The sequence below is a fragment of the Rhinolophus hipposideros genome, assembly GCF_964194185.1.
Source record: "Rhinolophus hipposideros genome assembly, chromosome: 17".
In the NCBI taxonomy this organism is placed as follows: Eukaryota; Metazoa; Chordata; class Mammalia; order Chiroptera; family Rhinolophidae; genus Rhinolophus; species Rhinolophus hipposideros.
The window spans coordinates 46,633,211-46,654,025 of record NC_138063.1 but is presented as its reverse complement, the minus strand read 5'-3'; the positions used below and the strand labels follow the sequence as shown (position 1 = coordinate 46,654,025).

At 33.3% G+C, this 20,815-nt stretch overlaps 1 protein-coding gene across 4 annotated transcripts in view; it reads left to right on the top strand.

Annotated features, from left to right (window-relative positions):
* DLGAP1 (DLG associated protein 1) overlaps positions 1-20,815 on the top strand; it is a gene marked incomplete at its 5' end in the record, with an annotated part of 855,165 nt that overhangs the window by 124,335 nt on the left and 710,015 nt on the right. For all 4 annotated transcript variants that reach the window (XM_081077977.1, XM_081077978.1, XM_081077976.1 and 1 more), the window contains one exon: positions 4,335-4,495. The remainder of the gene's footprint in view (positions 1-4,334; positions 4,496-20,815) is intronic.

Here is a 20,815-nt window from a genome sequence, read left to right as displayed (position 1 = left end):
CTACATGGTTTAAATAGTTTTATATTAAAAAGCATTGTCTTAGTCTGACTGCTATAACAAAATGCCGTGGGTGGCTTAAACAACAAGACATTTATATGCCACAGTTCTGGAGGTTAGAAGTCTAAGCTCAAGGTGCCAGCAGATTCAGGTCTTGGTGAGGGCCCTCCTCTTGGCTTGCAGATAGGTACCTTTCTGCGGTGTCCTCAGATATCTTGAGGGGAAGCTCTGGTTTCTCTTCTTATAAAGCACTAATTCTATCATGATTTTTCCAACTTCGTGACTTCATCTAAACCAGGGGTGTCCAAACTTTTTTCAACGTTTTTTACCAAGGGCCATATGCAGTAAAATACACAAACAGCCGGGCCACTCACTCGAGGTGAAGTACGTATTGCCTCACCTGGCTTATTTAAGTAAACTAAATATATTTTTGGAATTTGCCCCGAGACAATTAACAATGGATATACAATGGATAACAGTGAACACCAATGGATAACAATGGAAACCCGTGGGCCGCAATTCTCACACCCCCGATCTAAACATAACTGCAAGGCCCATCTCCAAATAGCATCACATTGGAGATTAGTGTTTTAACAAGAATTTGGGAGGTGGCTGGGAGGGACACGATCCAGTCCCTAACAAACATGAATTACTAAAATTAGGGGAAAAAGAATACTAAACATTTATTAAATTTTCAAAAAGGGCATACTAATTACAAGTACTATCAGTCATCAAAGAGTGATACATTTGACTTCAAAATATTTTAACAATTTGCATTTATTTGCATTCAATAAATATTTATAGCGTGTTCCCTCAGTGATAGGCAATGTGCCAATATTGGGGACACAACTGTGAATAAAGGAAACAGCACATGCTCGGTGTTTTGCGGAAGAGAAAGTGGGGAGTAGGGGCACCTAGCATTCCTGAGGTGTCTGGGATAGCTTCCTGAAGTGACTTCTATGAGGTTTCCTGGAGAAAGAGCAGTTAGATAATCAGGTGTAGATCAAAATTGCAGATGGACTGAAGAATTTCAGACAGAGAGAGCAGTGCCTGGCAAAGCTTTGAAGTAGGAAGTAGGATAGGTTTTTTAATGAGACTGTTCTTGCCTTAACATTTGCCTCCATACCTGAGAACAAGGGATAGTTAATGTCCCACATATGAGTATATGTTAAAGACAAACATGCTCTCAGGACTGGCTGGAAGACAGTTGAATTGGTGTCATCTCCAGTTTAGATTGCTAGAAATTTGAAAGTTTTTTGAAGAGGATTTGTAGAAAGAGAAATTACTTTGACTTTTCATTCTCTAAAGCCAAAACTTGGAGAGGTACTGAGAAAAGCGTCAGAGGTTGGGAATGTTGAATGAGTTATTCACATAAGGAACACAAAATTTATTCACTGAATGAACAATGAAGGATGCCCAGGATAGTGGTAGATGATTAGAATGGGTAGAATACAGAAGAGCTGAGAAGTATGAACTTCAGAGAGACTGGAGTTTCTGAAAGTTACCAATGTTGGAAATTATGGAATGTTTCTAACTCCTGAGAAGCTGCAATGAAAGCTGTCGTCTTAGGAGAACATTCCAAGGGGTTCCAAATAATTCATTCCAACAGTTCCCAAGTGAATGGTGGGGGTAGGGGAAGAAAGGAGGGAAAGAGGACAGTGAAGGGAAGGAGCTAGGGTAGAACAACAGGCCACTCTGGATTGATTGGGTTTTTAAAGGGGACTTCTTCCAGATGAACGTGAACACAGAGTTCCTAAGACCCTCCCACAGGAGAGAAGTGGCAGCAGCCTGGGGCTGATGGGTGGTAATGACAAGTGTGGAAGAGGCCAATGCAGATTAGCATGATGAACAGGAATATTCCAATAGATTGAGTATAACTCTAACTAGGCAAAGGGTTCAAACAGATAATTGAAGGAAGATAAAACAAATATGATAACAAAAAATAAGCAAACATGTTCATCATCATCACAAAAAGTAAGTTAAAATCAAAGCAAACTACAAAATTGACTTTCTTTGTCTATCAAATGTCAAATATATAAAAATATACAGAGGGTGCCACAAAAATGCATAAACATTTTAAGAAAGGAAAAAATTATCAATTGTAATACTGAACATATACCAATAGATGATAACAAAAAGATGAATACAAGTCACGTTTAACTTCTGCAATTACAAGAAGTGCTCAAAGGTCGTTACCATCAGCATCTAGACACTTCTGATTACGGTGAACTACTGCTTGAGCATAGATAACATCTCTTAAAATGTGTATATATATATTTTGGCACCCCCAGTATTCCAACCAGTAACAGCAATGGTGTGAAACTGCTTGAAGTTCTCGGTCACTACTGGTGCAAATACCATATTCTAAGAAGACAGTTTATTGACAATATACATGAAGACTTTAAAAATGATATTAATATATTAATTCTGCTTCTGAGAGTGAAGCACATTTATTAAAAACTATGAGTTAAGAATGCAGATGCTGGAGTTAAACTTTCTGGATTCAAGTCACAGTTTTGTCACTTCTTACCTATGTAGACTTAAACAAGTCACTAAGGTTCCTTCTGCCTTGATGTCCTTATCTGTAAAATGTGATTAATTATTGCACTTACCTTGTTAGGGTATTGGAAGGATTATTGTAAGTAAAGTAGTTAAAATAATATGTCTGTCAAACGGTAAGCACTATATAAGACTATGTTACTATTATTTTAGCTCCACAACTATTCATCTAAAATTTAAGGGATTCAAAATTCAGACCTTTTTAGATTTAGGTAGTATGAGATATATAGGTTATATCATATATGCTTCTCGGTATGTTCTGGGGTAGGACCCTGTAATCAAACCCATTATTGTTTCTAATGTGAATTTTAAGAGTTTTCATGTTGTGTCATAAATGATGATGATGAATGGCTTCGTATCAGTGCAGGTGAGATTCAGTCTGCTTGTCATTAAATTCCCCTTGCACTAAATGTTTTCCTACACAGTGGAGACACAGGAATGTCCTCTCTTCAAGAGATTTTTTTTGGAGTTTAGTATAGACAAAAGATATTAGAGATCTGTATCCCATAAAAATAAAATATTAAAATTGAAAATTTTATTTTAAATGTATGTTATTGCATTATTTAATAAAGAAAATGTTTGCAAACTATTAAAACTTGAACTGTTTGTTATATCTTAACATAAACAGGACACAGAATTGTGGTATATCTCTAGAAAAAGTAACTAACCATACAAAAATAGTCTAAAGGAAAATATACCGTAGTATTAACAATGACTGTGAGGATGTGGTGGAATTATGATTAAACATTTTTATTTTATCCTTTTTGCAGAATTTTAATAAAGATAATTTTATAATGACAAAACTGTTTTTTTCATTAAATTGACAAGTACAGTCTTAATCTGTAAATTTGACTATAAGCAATTTGAAAAAGTTTTCTTTTTTGTAAGTTAACTTTTTATGGTGGTAAATGTCACTAAATCAATCCTTCGTGATAGCGAGGTAGACAGAGAAATTTCTTTAAATATTGTTTTATTTTTTTTCATGTCCTGAACTTCACTGGCTAATTTCAGTCTCAGTCAATCTGTCTCCTAAAACTTGGTGTACGTTATGTAGGTCAAGTTTACAAACATAATATAGCGTTTTAACTTACATTAAGAGTTACATTTGATGTATTTGCTATTACTCTATGGACAGCATCAAAGTATGTCAAATCACCCCTCAAATATGAAAACGTTCAGAAGTAGCAAGGACTTTGAAAAGCAGATTGACATGGTTTAAGCCCCAACTCCCCTGTTTTCTTGTTGTCAACTTTGGTAAATTGCTAATCCCCTGAATCTCAATTTCCTTCCTTGTAAAACAGAAATAATAACATCTCATTTGAGGATTAAGTGAGATAATTTCCTCAAAGCACCAATGCAGTGCTTTATATTTATATATTGTTTGCTCAATAAATGGACATTATTTCTGTCTTCCTTCCTAGTTTTAACTGAGAACAGAAAAAAATGAGGGAAGAAATACAATAACTAGTCTTCATTGAGCACTGCTGAAAATACTTAACTTGTATCTAACCAGTTATTTTTTTCACAGTCCTCTGCAGAGGACCCACCCAGCTTGTCCAAAAAGCAAGCTGTGCTCTGGCTGAGCAGTGATATTAAGCTTGATCATCTGACCCAGAGCCTAGCCTCTTGATGACTAGACTAGGCTGCCTCTAAATTATGAGTGAAAAGATAAGCGTGAGGCTGCTATTCATGTAGTTTAACATGTATAAGTAATATTGAAAAAGGAACTATGAAGCTCTGTTAACAGACTTGCATTCCTTTTTTGTTCTGTATTTCAGCACCTGGTGAAGGTGCTTTGGAGAGCCTTCTGTGATTACAACTCACATCTTTTCCTGGGACACTCTCTTGAAAGGATCAGCGGACATCCAATTTACTCAGATATAATCCCAGATTAATGGAGTTGTTGCAGAGAAGATTACGCTTGTCTCACTAAGACTGGGTAAGAGTTTTAAAATACACTTACTGTTTTGTGAGTGATATTTTACGTCATGGCCTGTTCTGAATTATTTCTGCCTTGTTTTAAATTGGAAAGTTATATTCACTAAGTAGACACTTGGTGGAGGGCAAAAAAATAAATTACCACCAAATGGTGCATTGATTGATATGTGTTTTTTTTTTAATTAACTAAGCATATGCTGATGTATTTGAAGATGTTTTTATTACTTAGGTAAAGTATAAGGAGTTAACATTTAGTGCAAGGGGAATTTAATGACAAGCATTCTTCTCTTAAAATATAACTGCAAGCAGTTTTATGAAACCTGTAATTGCTACCGTCTATGTTGTTTCTACTGCTATAAAATCAATAACTGTAAAATAGAAAGGCTATCTCTTTGAAACTGGTTATGATGAAAATGTACCTATTATGATCATGTTTATGTCAATGTTTCCCTAACTGTGAGCTTCTCTTACTTGTATTTCTAGTGCACATAAGTTTACTTCTGCATCTTTTCCTCAACGTCAAAATTATCTGTTCCGATATACTAAATTGCCAGTCATTCCAGTTGAGGTTAATTACAGAGTCTTGGAACTGGGGAAAGACAGTAACGTTGAATCAGATGGCAGAATAGGAGTAGTTACTGCAGGGAATACATAAATGGGGGAGATGAAGAAGATGAGCAAAGATGATTCCATCTCTTTGAAGTACACTCCAGTGACTGCCATGAGGACAGAAGCTAAAGAATGAAAATAGGTGCTTTTGCTATGACATGAATTTGTCTTGGGTGGATAGATGTTGAGACAAAAAGTCATCCAAGGTTTTTCTTCTCAAGCATACACGTTATTCTGCATCTCAAATACTTGAGTTTCAAGATGAGTTAGTACCTGTTAGACATAAATAGACATTAATAGGTATTTATTGCCTTGACCTCTTGGGATGTATATTCACCTACAATGTGTAACAACTTTTCAAGTATTTTATGCACACTGCAGGAAAGGAATATCCCAAAAGTTTCTAGTGAGCAAAGGCTGATAAAGGGAAACGGGAAGGTTGAAGTTCTGTATATGCCCCTGATTATAGCACGGTGGTTGAGACCTTGCGCTTGGGGAACAGATAGGTTTATCGGGTTTGATTCCTGATTCTTCCATTTTTTGGCCTGATTCCTGGGGCAGTAGTGAAAATTAAATGAGCTAGTTTATAAAGAGTGCTTGGTGTTGGACCTGGCACAAAAAATAAGTGTTCAATAAATGGGTGTTATGTTAAACGATTGTGCAGACAATTATAAAGGCTTTTGTAGGTTCTCCAGTTCTTGATTTTTAATTCTGTCTTCTCCATGAAGACTTTAATATCTTACCTATAAACTGTCCTACTATGTTGAATTTTCCTTAATCTCACCTAGCCAACCATAGTTGGGAAGACACTATTATATTTATCAAGATTAAATTTATTTTCAAATCTCATATGTATTAATTCCTGAAGGTCATTGATATTCTAAATTTCAATAATCTCAAAACTGCCATTTTCTAGCATCTTAAAATTGTGTAAATTACCTAACTTTTTTCTAAATTTTCTCATCTTTGAAGTGAGAACACAGAATAGGTATCTATGAGAATTTTTGTGAAGTATAAATAAGACACAGTATATGACACAAAAGTACACAATACATGTGAGCTATTACTAATATTGCTACTGTTGTTGTAAATATTCTTCTTAAACAGATTCGTATCTCGTGGTGTGATTGCTGATGTCAGTACATACACACACACACACACACACACACACACACACACACACACATATATATATTTACTATACTATACGTTTTATTGTTTTATTTTATTTTCTTAATTTTATTAAATTGATTGAGGTGACATTGACTAATAAGATTATAAAGGTTTCAACTTTACAATCCTCAGTCTTTAATTTATAGAACTTGAAGCAATATGTTTTACAGAATTTTTTAAAATAAAATGTTAATATATGTAAAACCTCAGGTCACTTTTTAAGTTTTGAAAACATAATTTGACATAATCATTTTATACTCTCAAAATATAGTATATTTAGTTTAAACACAAATCTCATTTCCTGATTTTACTAAATTATCTCCAAGGATAACTGCTTTTAAAACTCCCCAAGCTTGATTCTTTCCAGGGGAAATTATATAACTGCCATTTTAAATTGTTTCACATTTTGACAATCCTTAGTATCAAAGTTTAGCTGTTTCACCCTTAACGTTTCACCCTTAACTTTAAACTGTTGACCTAACATTTTGAGTCTATAAAGTCATAAAATAAATATTGGGTAATCAGGATACCGCCACTCTCTATTACCCATGTTATTTAACCTTTCTAACTTTGTACTCAATCTTGTATCCAGCGTTCTGAATGCTTAGAATTTGGTTCCATAATCCAACTTTAATGCCCAACTCTGATTCAGATTACGTTCACCATAGTACAAACTTGGGTTCGAGATAACCAGTGAATTTTACTATTATTATTAAATTTATTGGTGTGACATTGGTTAGTAAAATCATATAGGTTTCAAGTGTACATGTGTATAATATATCATTTATATATTGTATTGTTTGTTCATCACCCAGAGTCAGTTCTCCGTCTATCACCATATATTTGATCCCCTTTACCCTCTTCTACCATCCCTTTCTCCCCGCTTACCCTCTGGTAATCACTAAACTGTTGTCTGTGTCTATGAGTTTTTGCTTCTTTTTTTGTCTTGTTCCTTTGTTACTTTCAGTTTTAATGGAAAATTAAGGCCAACTTTAATTGCTTCGACCTGTTATTAAATGAATCTCTAGTTATTTTTGGTATTACTATGGTGTTCACTGACAACCCAGTTAATTGTCTTGTTTCATTAATTTGTTTGTTATGTTGGGAAATCTTAGAGGAAAAAAAGCTGTTAGTACTTATGATTCTTTTTTTCCCCTATAGTGTATAATGTATGATTAGTACTTAGTCTGTATTCTTATTTAATCTTATTTTTACTAAATAAGAAAACAGTCACTTTTCCCCTTTTGTGCGTTAATTCTTTAGTTTCTTTATATATCCCCATCTTGATTGTATATGGATAATAGCAGTAATTCATAATTCTTGGTATGAATTGACAGGAAAGAGCCTAGAATTTCATACTGGCCTGGAATTAACTACATTCTCTATGAAACTTTTAAGTGTACCTTAGCTCTTAAATAATATTGAAACTCCCAATTGTTTTAAACATTTGAGAGATTCTTTTAAGAGAGTCATTTCATATGTAATATCTTACTTAGGTTTACTTCTATATGAGTTTAAGAAGATCATGGTCTATTGAATTTTCTTTTTATATTCTTTATAAAAGTCCATGCTATCTAGGAATAGGAACATGTTTAATATATTTCTTGGAAAATTTACTAAGAGAGGTCTACTTAGGTGTACTGAAAATCTGACAGTATAATAAGATGTAGGGGTCAGTGTCAGGCAAATAAAAATACAGTGGGCACACAAATATCTTCCAAATTTTTATATTCGACCCAACACTCAGTCTGTGTGAGAGAAAGATCACTGAATGGAAAGTCAGAAGACTATGTTGTAATTTAAGACCACTCAGTTTCTTGGCCTCCTGATATTTAATTTATTTTTTGTAAAAACAAAAAACAAAAACAGAAAAAAACACTTCACTGAGTTGTTGTGGGAATTAAATGAGATCATGTTTATGGAAGTGTGCTTTTGAACTTTAAGGCTCTATAAAAATGATATATGTGAATGTTAGTATTACCAGTGGTGTAACATGGAAACTTTTATTGTAAGTGTTTTAAGAGTATAAATGTAAAAGTTTTAAAATCTTTTCATTATAGAATTCCATTATAGGCATTTGCAGGGGACTTGACATCCCACTCACTACTATTTATTATGTCAAAGTATGTCTCCTTTCATTTAAAGGACAGTGATTTGTGTTTTTTTCCATTGACATAACTTGTATATTCAAAGTAAATGGTAAATATGACTATAATTTTAGGGATTCTGATGAGGTCCAATAAAATTATGTATATTCTATAAAACAAATTGGAAACTAGAGTGAGCTCATAATTATGCATGACCAGAAAAGAGAATTTACAAGAGGCATCAGTTTGTCTGTGTAAAGTGTATTTCTTAACACCGGCAGATAGTTTTCAGGTGTAGATGAAAACTTGGTAAGATAAATGACTCACTTTAGTAATTTATAGAGGTAGCGTCAAAACCCAGTTTTCTCTGAGTCCAAAGTTAGGGCTCTTTAACATTTAACTATACCTTATAAAAGAAATCAGTAATCTGCAGTGTATCAAAACACTATTTTGTCCCCATCGGATGGATTCCTGGTCTCAGTGCTATTTAAACCATGAAGTACTTATAATACATTGTCTTGAAGGAAATTTTTAACACATGAGCAAGGAAGATATTTTTGAGGCTCTGCTACCAATTTTAGGCTATTCACATGTAATGAATGACCCTTTTAGGTCCTGATCAGTACCTTGTTGGCCTATAAAAATGATTCACTGATGACGACATAGGGGAAATGGTCTACTTGCATAATCTGTATGTTAAGATATAAGAAGTTCCCTGCTGTAAGTTTATTTAACATCTTATTAATTCAAATTTGACCTACTTATTATTTTGTGTTATAAAGGATTACACTTATCAGTATACCCATTCATTGTGGGTGCCTGGAGAGAACCATCTATGATCTATTCATCTTGGTGTCCTTGCTCCCAATCATAGTGTCTGAAAAATGATAGGCACTCAATAAATATTTAGGAAATGAGTGATTGAAAGATAAAAATAATTGGTTACATGCCCAGGGTCATGTAACAAGCCAGTGTTCTAGTTGATGTAAAAGTCTTATTTTTTTTATTTCCTATCTACTGACACATTCTGTGACTCATTTATTTACTCGAGAAGTATTTTATTAGACATGTACTATGAGGTCAGCACTTCTCTGGATACTGGAGATATATTAATATGTGAAATTGACAAAAAAATTCCTACCTTTATGAACCTTCCATTCTAGCTAATAAAAGTGCACTTGGTCAGACTTTTAAATCCTTTATAAAATAACAACTTTTTTTCAGGAAACTACTTATGATCATAATTTAAAATAGATTGCCTTAACAATGGAAAATAAATTTAAAGTGTCACAAAATATTCATAGGTCTATGAATTCAGACTGCTTGGAATTTTTTAATGGATACTAAAATAATATTAAGATTAAATCCATACTCAATATCTATTATCTTTAAAAAAATCAACAGATAAAAACAGTGTTTTATTTCATAGTTTTCAATTGTTTTTAAATCTGATGGTGTTTCAAATACCACTAATGAATAAACACACACACAGAAGCAAGGGAAATGTTGAGACAATAGAAAAAAAAGAGGACCAATGGCAAAGGCTACTGTGAAAAGAACATTGTGACTACAGCATCTAAATAGGTTTTCAGTTTATTTATGAAAGGATAAATTAAAAAATAATAATAAGATGGCTCCAATATAAGAAAGAATAGCAGATTGACTCAAATATTCCAGTACTGTCAACAATGCTCTGTAATGTTTGTGAGATTATCACTTTACTTATGTATTTATTAATTTTTTGATTTGGAATGACTGATAACTCTCTTTATTAATCATAATTGACAATCAGCTCCTGAAACACATCTCTCAAGTGTTAATATATAAATATCAATCATTGATCCAGCCTTTTAACATGACTCCGGCATTGACTCAGCCCCTTACTTGAGCAAAGAGAAGATTAGATATCATAAGATCATTTTGTTATAAGGAACAGAATCTCTGTCTAGGGAATTTACTGGGGTGGCAAACGAGGAAGTATTATATGTAGGTATGCTGTAGGACTTCAGCCTAGCCTCTAGGTTGCCATTACTCTGTTTAGCTGATAGTATCTATGGGCCTCATGGCCTCTCCTTTTTTGTTCTTTCTGGTCTTTTTACGTCACCGCTATCTACCTTCAGACCTGCCCCTTCCATACTTGTGTGTGGCCAGTGCAGTGGCCCCAAACAGAATTGCCATATCAGCTCTCCAGAGCTAACAAAGTCTGTCTCTGTGGACCAGATTACATTTCTGGAGATGATCTGATTGGTTCACCTTTATCAGTTATTCATTCAGAGTCCAATAAGCAGTAGATAGAAGAATGGGTTTGTGTGATACATATATAAGCTCCTTCTGTACTAATGAGCAGCAAAGGACCCAAGAATGAGGTGTGGGGACAGGAAGGCACCTTTGGCACCTGTATTATAATAGGCATATCACAATGTGTTAATAGTGATTATAGGCAGGTTGGAATTTATGGTATATTTTGGTGCTTCTTATGTAATAAATTGAAAGCTTACATTTTGATATATCAATTTGTGCACTAAGTAGCAATTCACACCAACCTAGTCTTACGTTTCCAAATTATAAAAATGTCAAACATGATTCATAGCATGTATTTAATATGCACACTTTAAAAACATGAATGTGATAGATTACTGATAGGATTTTAAATTTAAAAGTCCAATGTAGTTCATACATTTTCTAACACCATAGCATTTCAATTCTGTGACATCACTGATTGCCTTTTTTAAAATATATTTTCCACCAAAAATTTAGAATAGTTGGTTCCTGAAGACTTAAAACAGGATTTGGGGAATTTTACCTTTCTCTTCTTACATTCTCAGGTTTAGTGTGTCAACTTTGATGTCCAGGACTAGAATTAGCCACATTGCTCAGAAAAGGGACCTTATTTCCTTCCTTATTTCCTTATGTGTCCTTCCTTTACCAGAGCCATATAAGATTCTAGGATTTCCCATTTCAGTCCCCATAGTCTGAATTTTTCAGTTAGCATATAAACCCAAGAATCCAAGCCCAGCTAAAACAAGTGGTATAGTGAAGTTTCTTTGTGTTTTGACTATTGAATTATATATTCAACAATTTTTATTACTTTTATCATGCAAAGCATTGATTTCTTTGCTAGGGACTGAGCACCAATCTTGTTCTTTCTCTCGTGCCGTAGACAGTGTTGTGGGAGGTAGTGTGGAGTGAATAAGAGCTTTCTTGTTCGATACACTTTTGTCATTTAGTAAAATATTTTTGCTCATTCTTTAGGATGGCTTTAAAGCCAACCACGTAAGAATTGCTGCTTCTACTCTGGATATTCTCACCTGTAAGAAATTTGTCCCTATTAGGGTAACTGTTTATCGCTCAATTAACTGTTTCTTTTTTGATTTTGAAGAATTAACTATTCACTGTTTTATTGTATCTTCCTGTGGACATTTGGTATATAATGCATAAAGAGAGATTCTTTTTTTCCTTGAGGTGTATAATATTGTATTAGTTTCAGGTGTACAACATAATGATTCAATATTAGTATGTATTGTGAAATGATCACCACAATAAGTCTAGTTAACATTTGTCACTATATATAGTTACTTTTTTCTTATGAGAACTTTTAAGATCTACTCTCTTACCAACTTTCAAATATATAATGCAGTATTATTAACTAGTCACCATGCTGATCATTACATCCCAGGATTTATTTGTCTTATGACTGGACATTTGTACTTTGCATCCTTCACCCATTTCTCCCACCCCTCATCCCTCTCCTCTGGAACCACAAATCTGTTCAAGAGAGATTCTTGAACCAATTTGTTTGTAATAACATTAGAGTCTCAATACATCTATTACATTGACTGATATATAAATTCATGTTAAATTTTTAATTATTGTTCAAAGTCAAATGTAAACACTACTGAACTTTCATAATTTATCATGTCTTCATTGTTCCTTTGATTTTTCCAAAAGACTTGGAGTACCAGTGGGATGTATCACAACTGCCATATTTCCTATAATTTGGATAAAGTCAAAACTCAAAAGAATATACTTTATTTAAAAGCATTTCAAGATAAAATCCAAGCTCAGAGGGAAGCCGGTCTCCCTCTGAAACTGAGAAATGGTATTAGTGGTTGTAGCCTCTGTATTTCCAAATCTCTTTCCATCCTGCTCTAGGGTGATGGGAAACCTCTGCTTTCTCTGGCATCTTCTATTACTTTAGAATTCATTCCTCTGTGGGATGCAATTTGAAGTTCACCTGAATGATTTAAGGCTGTGAAGACACATCTCTAAAACTTAGACTAGAACCTTTTTACAAACTTTTTTGTAAATTGAGGTCTAGGAGCTTCCAACCTTCATTAGAGCCAAAGGACTCATTTGCTCCAGATGGTAACAGAATGGTGCTTCTGCAGCAACCAAATCAGGTCCAGAAACCAATGGTATTTCACAGGTTTCATGTTACACAATCAAGAACTTGAGTTATCACATTTCTTTTGATCAGTGTGTATGCAAATAACATTAAAGTGCTAAAACAAAAAAATGATAATTTATATTTAAGTTGTCACAGAGACTAAGATGTAAAATGAACTGAAGTGAGTCTTTTATGTTCATCTGTTCAGTAATTTATTTATTTGGCTACAGATTTATTTTGAGTGCCTTTCATACATGGGAAGTAGCACTGATATGAGGATTCAAAGGAAATGCTAATTGCTGTTGATATTTTCAGTCTGAAATATGGTCAGTTATAAAAATGACCACAAACTTTTTCTCGTAGCACAGCTGAGAAGCCAGAAGGAACATGGGACTTGAGTATAAAATCTTTGAATTTCAGTCAATTTGATGGAATGTATCAAATGATGTCATATCTCTACTGGATTACAAGTTCTACCTTCAACCCAGGCCATTTGAGGTGACAGCCCAGAAAAAAATATGAAATATTCTAATGTCCCTGTCTCTTATAATGGTCCATTATACCTATAGTTTTAAGTCCAAATCAAAAGAAGAGTTGAATTGGGTTGATATATTTGTATGAGGCCTAGGAAATATAGGTTTGGAAATGCAAATATTTCTTCTTTTCATTAAATTAATATCTGCTGTCATATAAATAAGTTTTTATTTTACTTGGTTTACAAATTATCAATCAGAAGTTTATTTAAAAACTTGCTGTTACCTTTTTCTTAGCTCTTCTGTCTCACAATGTACAAAATATCATTCCTTTCTACCTTTGAAATAATAAACCCATAATTTTGCTTTTATATATAAGACAAGATTGTGCCCACTTGACAGTTGTAACTAATTACTAATCATGGTGTATCCAATCAAAATTGTCATAATGTATCTTGTTAACAGCATAAGAGCTAAAATTTCAATTAATATGCTTTTTATCTCGACTGAAGTCACAACATGCTATTTAACTGTTATTCCCCCTTCAGATCATGGTCAAACCACCTTCCTCAAGAAAACCTATTTACAACTTCAGTCTATTTCATTACTGTGGGTTTTCATAGAGCTCTGCTCACTTTCTTTATGGGACATTTTTCAATGAATATTTGCACTTTTATTGAATGGCATGTCTTCTTCATTGAATTGTAAACTCCTTGAGAGCAAAGACTAAATATCTTCAGATTTACTGTTCTATTTTCAGCATGGAGCTCAGTATCTGGAATCTAGTATGCGTTAAACAAATATTTGTTGAAAGGATAAATTAATTAAAAGATAATGTTTTTGCATTCATAGATCTTAGGTTAAGTGCTAACAATGGAAAGTTCTGAGGTGAATATGCCAATCAGAGACAACAGCTGAAGTCCTAAGCAGAAAAGAGTTTAATAGAATCAAGAAAGAGAACCACCGGGTAGATCAACGCTTGTTTGTCCACAAGGAGTGATGGGTTTAGAGAGAGAGTTAGGGCACAAATCATACAGGTCATTTTGACATTTTGTTCTAGGTGCCATGGGAGAGACCACAGGGTTTAAAAGACAATGATAATACCATATATTGTAAGATCAGTCTTGCTACCATGCAGGAAATGAAGTGGAGGTGGGCAGTAGTGGGAGCTAGGAGATAGGTCAGGAACTCTAAAGTAGTGAAGATTTTAATTTCTGTTAAGTTCATGTTGTAGATATGGAGAAAAGTAGATGAATTTGTGATATTTTCTCAGGAATCATTAGGATGTGCTTGACAGATAAAAGAGGAATACAGGTATTTCCCAGGTTTCTGTCCTGAGCCAACTGAATGCATGGTGTTCCATTCACTGACGCAGAGAAAGTCTATGGATGTGATGGGGCAATACATTGGTGGAAGAATGGAGAAAACACAATCCTGTGAAGCATTTAAGTGAGACATTAAAAGTGAAAAGATGGAAATCAGTCTACCAAGCAAGCACTAATCAAAAGGAAGCTAAAATGCCTTTATTAATGTCAAACAAGTAGATTTTAGAACAAGAAATATAACCAGGGAAAATAGAGACATTTCATAATGATAAAGAGGTCAATTCATCAAGAAGATATAACAGTACTAAATATGTCTGCAGCTAATAACAGAGCCTCACATCACAAGAGGCAAAATTTGATAGAACTGAAAGGAGAAATACATAGGTCCACTCTCAATAACTGGTTAAACAGGTAGAGGAAATCAGTAAGAGTGTAGAGGACTTGAACAAAACTATCATTTTACATGAACTATTTGAGTATTTCACTTAACAACGGAGAATATATGTCCAGAAAATTCATTAGGAGAGACCATATGCTGAACCATAAAACAAGTCTCAACAAATTAAAGAGGATTGAAATCATGCATAATATGGTCTCTGAGCACAACGGAATTAAAGCAGAACTTAGTAAGAGAAGAGTATCTGGACATTTGGCAAACATTTGGAGATTAAATAAAACACCTATAAATAATCCATATGTCAAAGAAGAAACCATAAGGGAAATTAGAAAATATTTTGAACTGACTGAAAATGAAATCACTACAGATCAAAAGTGATAACATGCAGTTAAGCAATAATTAGAAGGACTTTCTTGTATTAAAAAAATTAGAAAATCAGTATCAAATTTATGGTCTAAGCTACTAACTAAAGAAACTCTAACAAGATGAGAAAATTAAATGCAAAGCAAGCAGAAATGAAGGAAATAATAATCATAAATCAAGAACTCAATGAAACAAAAGTAGAAAAAAAGTAAACAGAAAGGCAGTTATTTGAAAAGATTAATAAAATTGACAAATTTTTAGTCAGCTTGATCAGAAAATGGAGAAGAAATAAATTAATAATATCAGGAAAAACAGATGGGTATTACTACAGATCTACAGACATGAAAAGATAGTAAGAGGATATTATGTGTACTTTAAGACAATAAATTTGACAACTAAAATTAAATAGAAAATTTCCTTGAAAAGTAACCAAATTAAAGGTCTTTCAAGAAGAAATTGATAAATGAGGAAAAGCCTAATATCTATTAAGGATTTGAATCCTTTGTTAAAATAATCCCCCTACAAGGAAAGCTACTAACCCAGATGGCTTCACTGATAACTTCTACTAGACATTTAGGGGAGAAATATTTCCAATGCTATGGGAACTTTCAGAAAATGGAAAACAATGTAAAAATTCCAACCTTGTTTTATGAAGTCAGCTTTACCCTGCTATTAAAACCACACAAAGACATTACAAGAAAAGTACAGACTCTCAAAAATCCTTAATAGAATTTTAGTAACCATCCAGCAACATATAAAAAAGACAACACAGTATGACTAAGTGAGTTTCATTCCAAGGATGCAAGGTTTAATTCAACATTCAGAAGTCAGTGTAATTGGTCATATTAGCAGATTTAAAAATGTAGTATGATTATCCCAGTAAATATGATGAAGTATTTAACAAAATCCGTAATAAAAACTCAGCAAATTGAAGGAAACTTCCTCAAGCTTGATAAAGGACATCTCCAGAAAGCTTGTAGTTAACATCAGATTTAACGATGAAAAATAATAAATATTTCTCCACAACATTAAAAACAAGGCATAGATGTCTACTCTCACTGCTTCTGTTCAACATTTTACTTGAAGTTCTTGACAATACAATAAAGCCAGAAAAAGAAATAAAGTGCATACAGATTTAAAATGAAGAAGCAAAGCAGTCTTAATCAGAGATGATGTAATAGGTCTGTGTAGAAAACATTTCAGAAAGTCAAAAAAAATCACCAAAAACCTTTAGAACTAATATAAATGAGTTCAGCCAATTTGCATGATGTACAAAAATCATTTGTATTTTTCTCTATGCTAATAATAATTGAAAAATGAGATGTAAAAAGCAACACAATATTTAATAGCACAAAAACATTACTTAGGAATAAATTTAACACAATATATTCAAGGTATGTAGGTTGAAAACTACAAAACATAACAGAGAATTTTTAAAAGAACTAAATAAAATGAGAGATATTTCCTGTTTATAGATTAGAAAACTAAGTTTTAGGATTTTTTATCTACATTTTCATTGTAAATGAAAATCCCATAAAACATCTTACTAGACTTGCCATTTGATTCTATAATGCATAAGAGATCACACACACACACACACACACACACACACACACACACACACACACACACAAAAGGTGAGGAAGAGTCAAAGCAATTTTAGAATAGAAAAAAAGTTGAAATTGCAGTACCTGATTTCAAGTCTTATCATGGACCACATTAGTAGACTGTATACTACATTAGCCAAGGCAGTGTGGTGTTCAACTAAGAATATTTATAGAGATCAATGGAAAAAAATAAGAAGTCCATGAATACAGTGAATTGACTTTCAACAAATGAGCCAAAGTAATTTAATACAGACAAGCTAGTGTATTCAACCAATGATGCTGGAACAATTGGATATCCACAGGGGAAAAAAAATATATAAAGAATCCTGTCATCTGCATAAAGTTACAATTTAACTTTTTTCATTCCCAATTTGGATGCCTTTTATTTATTTATTTTGCCTAATTGCTCTGGTTGTACTTACAAAACTGTGTCGAATGACAGGGGTGAGAGAGGACATCCCTGTCTTTTTCCTGATCTTAGAGGAAAAGCTTTCAGTTTTTCACCATTAAGTATGACATTAGCTGAGGATTTATTGTGTATGGCCTTTACTATGTTGAGGTGCTTTCCTTCTATACCCATTTTATTACGTCTTTTAATTATAAAGGGATGATGTATCTTGTCAGATGCTTTTTCTGCATCTATTGACAGAATCATATGATTTTTATCTTTTATTTTGTTTATGTGGTGTATCACATTGATCCATTTGCATATGTGTAACCATCCTGGAGCCCATGGAATGAACCCCACATGATTGTGATGTATAATCTTTTTAATGTATGGTTGTATTCAATTTACTACTTTGTTCAGAATTTTTGTATCTGTATTCATCAGAGGCATTGGTCTGTAGTGTGTGTGTGTGTGTGTGTGTGTGTGTGTGTGTGTGTGTGTGTGTGTGTGTTACTCTTTCCAGGTTTTGGTATCAGGGTAATGCTGGCCTCATAAAATGAGTTAGGAAGTATTGCCTCTTCAATTTTTTGGAAGAGTTTGAGGAGGACAGGTAAATCATCTTTGAATGTTAGGTAGAATTCACTGGTGAAGCCATCTGGTACTGGATTGTTGCTTTTGGGGAGGTTTTGGATGATTGTTTCAATTTTCTTACTGTTGATTGGTCTATTTAGATTTCCTAGTTCTTCATGATTCAGTCTAGGAAGGTTATATATTTCTAAGAATGTGTCCATTTCTTCTAGGTTATATAGTCTAGGCATATAGTCCTTCATAGTATTCTTGTGTGATCCTTTGTATTTCTGTTATATCCGTTGTAATTTCTCCTCTTTCATTTCTGATTTTGTTTATTTGTGTCTTTTTTCTTTTTTTCTTAGTGATTCTAGTCAGGGTTTTGCTAATTTCATTAATCTTTTCAAAGAATCAGATGCTTGTTGCATTAGTTTTTTTCTGTTGTCTTTTTGTTCTATTTTATTTAATTCTGCTCTAATTTTTTATTATTTCTTTCCTTCTGCTGACTTTGGGTTTTATTTGTTCTTTTTCTAGTTCTTTAAGATATAATGTTAGGTTGTATATTTTTCTTGTTTTTTTGGGATAAGCCTGCAATGATATAAATTTCCCTCTTAAAACTGCTTTTGCTGTGTCCCAATAATTTTGATATGATGTATTTTTATTCACATTTGTATCTATGTATCTGTTGATTTCTCTTTTTATTTCTTCTTTGACCTAGTCAATTTTGTTTAACATGATGTTTTGTATAACATGTTGTTTAATCCACCTATTTTTGGTTTTTCCCACTTTCTTTTTGCATTTTATCTCCAATTTCAAAGCATTGTGGTCAGCGAATATGCTTGGTATCATTTCAATCTTCTTAAATATGCTGAAGCTACTTTTATATCTCAACATTTACTCTATCCTTGGGAAAAGAATATATAGTCTGATGCTCTAGGATTTAAGGGCTCTCTGAATGTCAATTATGTCCATTTGGCCTAATGTGTCTTTTAAGCCTGATCTTTCCTTATTGAATTTCTGTTTAGATGATCTATCCATAGTTGTCAATGGTATTTAGATCTCCTACTATAATTGTGTTTTTGTCAGTTTCTCCCTTTAGTGGTTGCTTTATATATTTTTGGTGCTCCCTGATTGGGGGAATATGTAAGTGTTATGTCTTCTTGTTATATTGTTCCCTTTATCATTATAAAATGTCCATCTTTGTCTCGTGTTACCTTTTTTTTATCATGAATTCTGTTTTGTCAGATATAACTATGGTTCCACACATTTTTCCCTGGATACCATTTGCTGGGAGTATTGTTTTCCACCCTTTTACTTTGAGTCTGTACTTATATCTGTCCTTGTAGCTGAGATATGTTCCTGGAGGCAGCATTTGGTTGGGTTTTGTTTTTTGATTCAGTCTGATACTCTGTGCCTTTTTATTGGTGAGTTCAGTCAATTTACATTTAGGGTGAATATTGACATATAAGGATTTTCTATAACCATTTTATCTTTAGTTTTCTGGTAGCTCAGTGTTTCCATTGTTTCTTTATCTTTGTAGTTCTGTCTGTTATTTTAGTTTGTGGTATTTATTTAGTGGTATTGTATGACTTTTACCCTCTGTTTTCTCTTTTTTTTATGTTTTGTGTCTCAGTTCTCTTTTTTTTTTCCCCCTCAGTGGTTACCATTAAGTTTGTGTAGAAGAAAGTTTAGGAATTAAGTTTGTATAGAAGATACATATGTGGCATATAGTCCTTTTTCTTCAGCATGTATCTTATCTTCATTCCCCTTTGCAAATTCAGACCTTTACTCCCTCCCCTTTTATGTTTTTGTTGTCACAAATTATCCCTATTTGTGCTGTAAGTTCATTTTTGAGTTGCACTGGCAAATTGTCCTCTTCTTCTCTTTTCCTTGTTTTATATTATCTTTTTTACCTTTTATGTTATGTTTAAATGTATTCTGTGTAGTGGTTGCCATTTCCTCCATCTGTCTTTGTGTTAGTAATCTTACTCATAGTTTTGTATCCTTTTGTCTTTTTGTTTCAGGTATTTCAAGTACTGAAAACCTCTTCAGTATTTCCTGTAATGCAGGCCTCACGGTGAAAAATTCCCTCAGTTTCTGTACATCTGGAAAGGTCTTTATTCCTCCTTCATATTTAAAGCATAAATTTGCAGGATATATTATTCTTGGTTGGCCATTTCTCTCTTTTAGTAGTTTGAATACTTGATTGTACGTCTTCCTGTCTTGTAGTGTTTCTGCTGAAAAATCTGATGATGATATAATGGGATTTCCTTTTAGGTTACTGTCTTCCTTTCCTTGGCTGTCTTGAGAACTCTTTCTTTACCATTAATTTTTGACACCTTCAGTAGTAGAATGTGCCTTGGAGAAGGAGGCCTGTTAGGATTGAGGTAATTAGGTATTCTGTTTGCTTATTGGATTCGAGGATCCAGTTCTTTTCATTGGTGTGGGAAGTTCTTGTCGACTATTTGTTTGAATAGACTCTTTGTGCCCTTCTCCCTTTCTTATTCTGCTATGCCCATTATTCTTATATTGCTCTTTCTGATGGAGTCAGATAATTCTTTTAGAGTTTTTTCATTCCTTTTCGCTCTCAAGTTTCTCTTTTCTTTCTTCTGCTTCATTTTCAGATTTCTGTCTTCAATGTCACTAATTCTTTCCCACATCTGGTCAGCTCTATTTCATAAACTCGCCATTTCATTCTTCATCTCTTTTATTGAGTTCTTCAGTTTCAGAATTTCTATTTGGTAATTTTTTAAAATTTCAATCTCTTTGATAAAATATTCATTTTGTTAGTTGATTTTATTTCTTAGTTCATTAAACTGCCTGAGTTTTCTTGTATCTCATTGAATTTTTTCAGAACTGCAATCTGGAGTTCTCTGCATTTAAGTCATATATTTCCATGTCAGTAAGATAATTTTCTGAGATTTTTTTTTTTCTGAGCTGTCTTG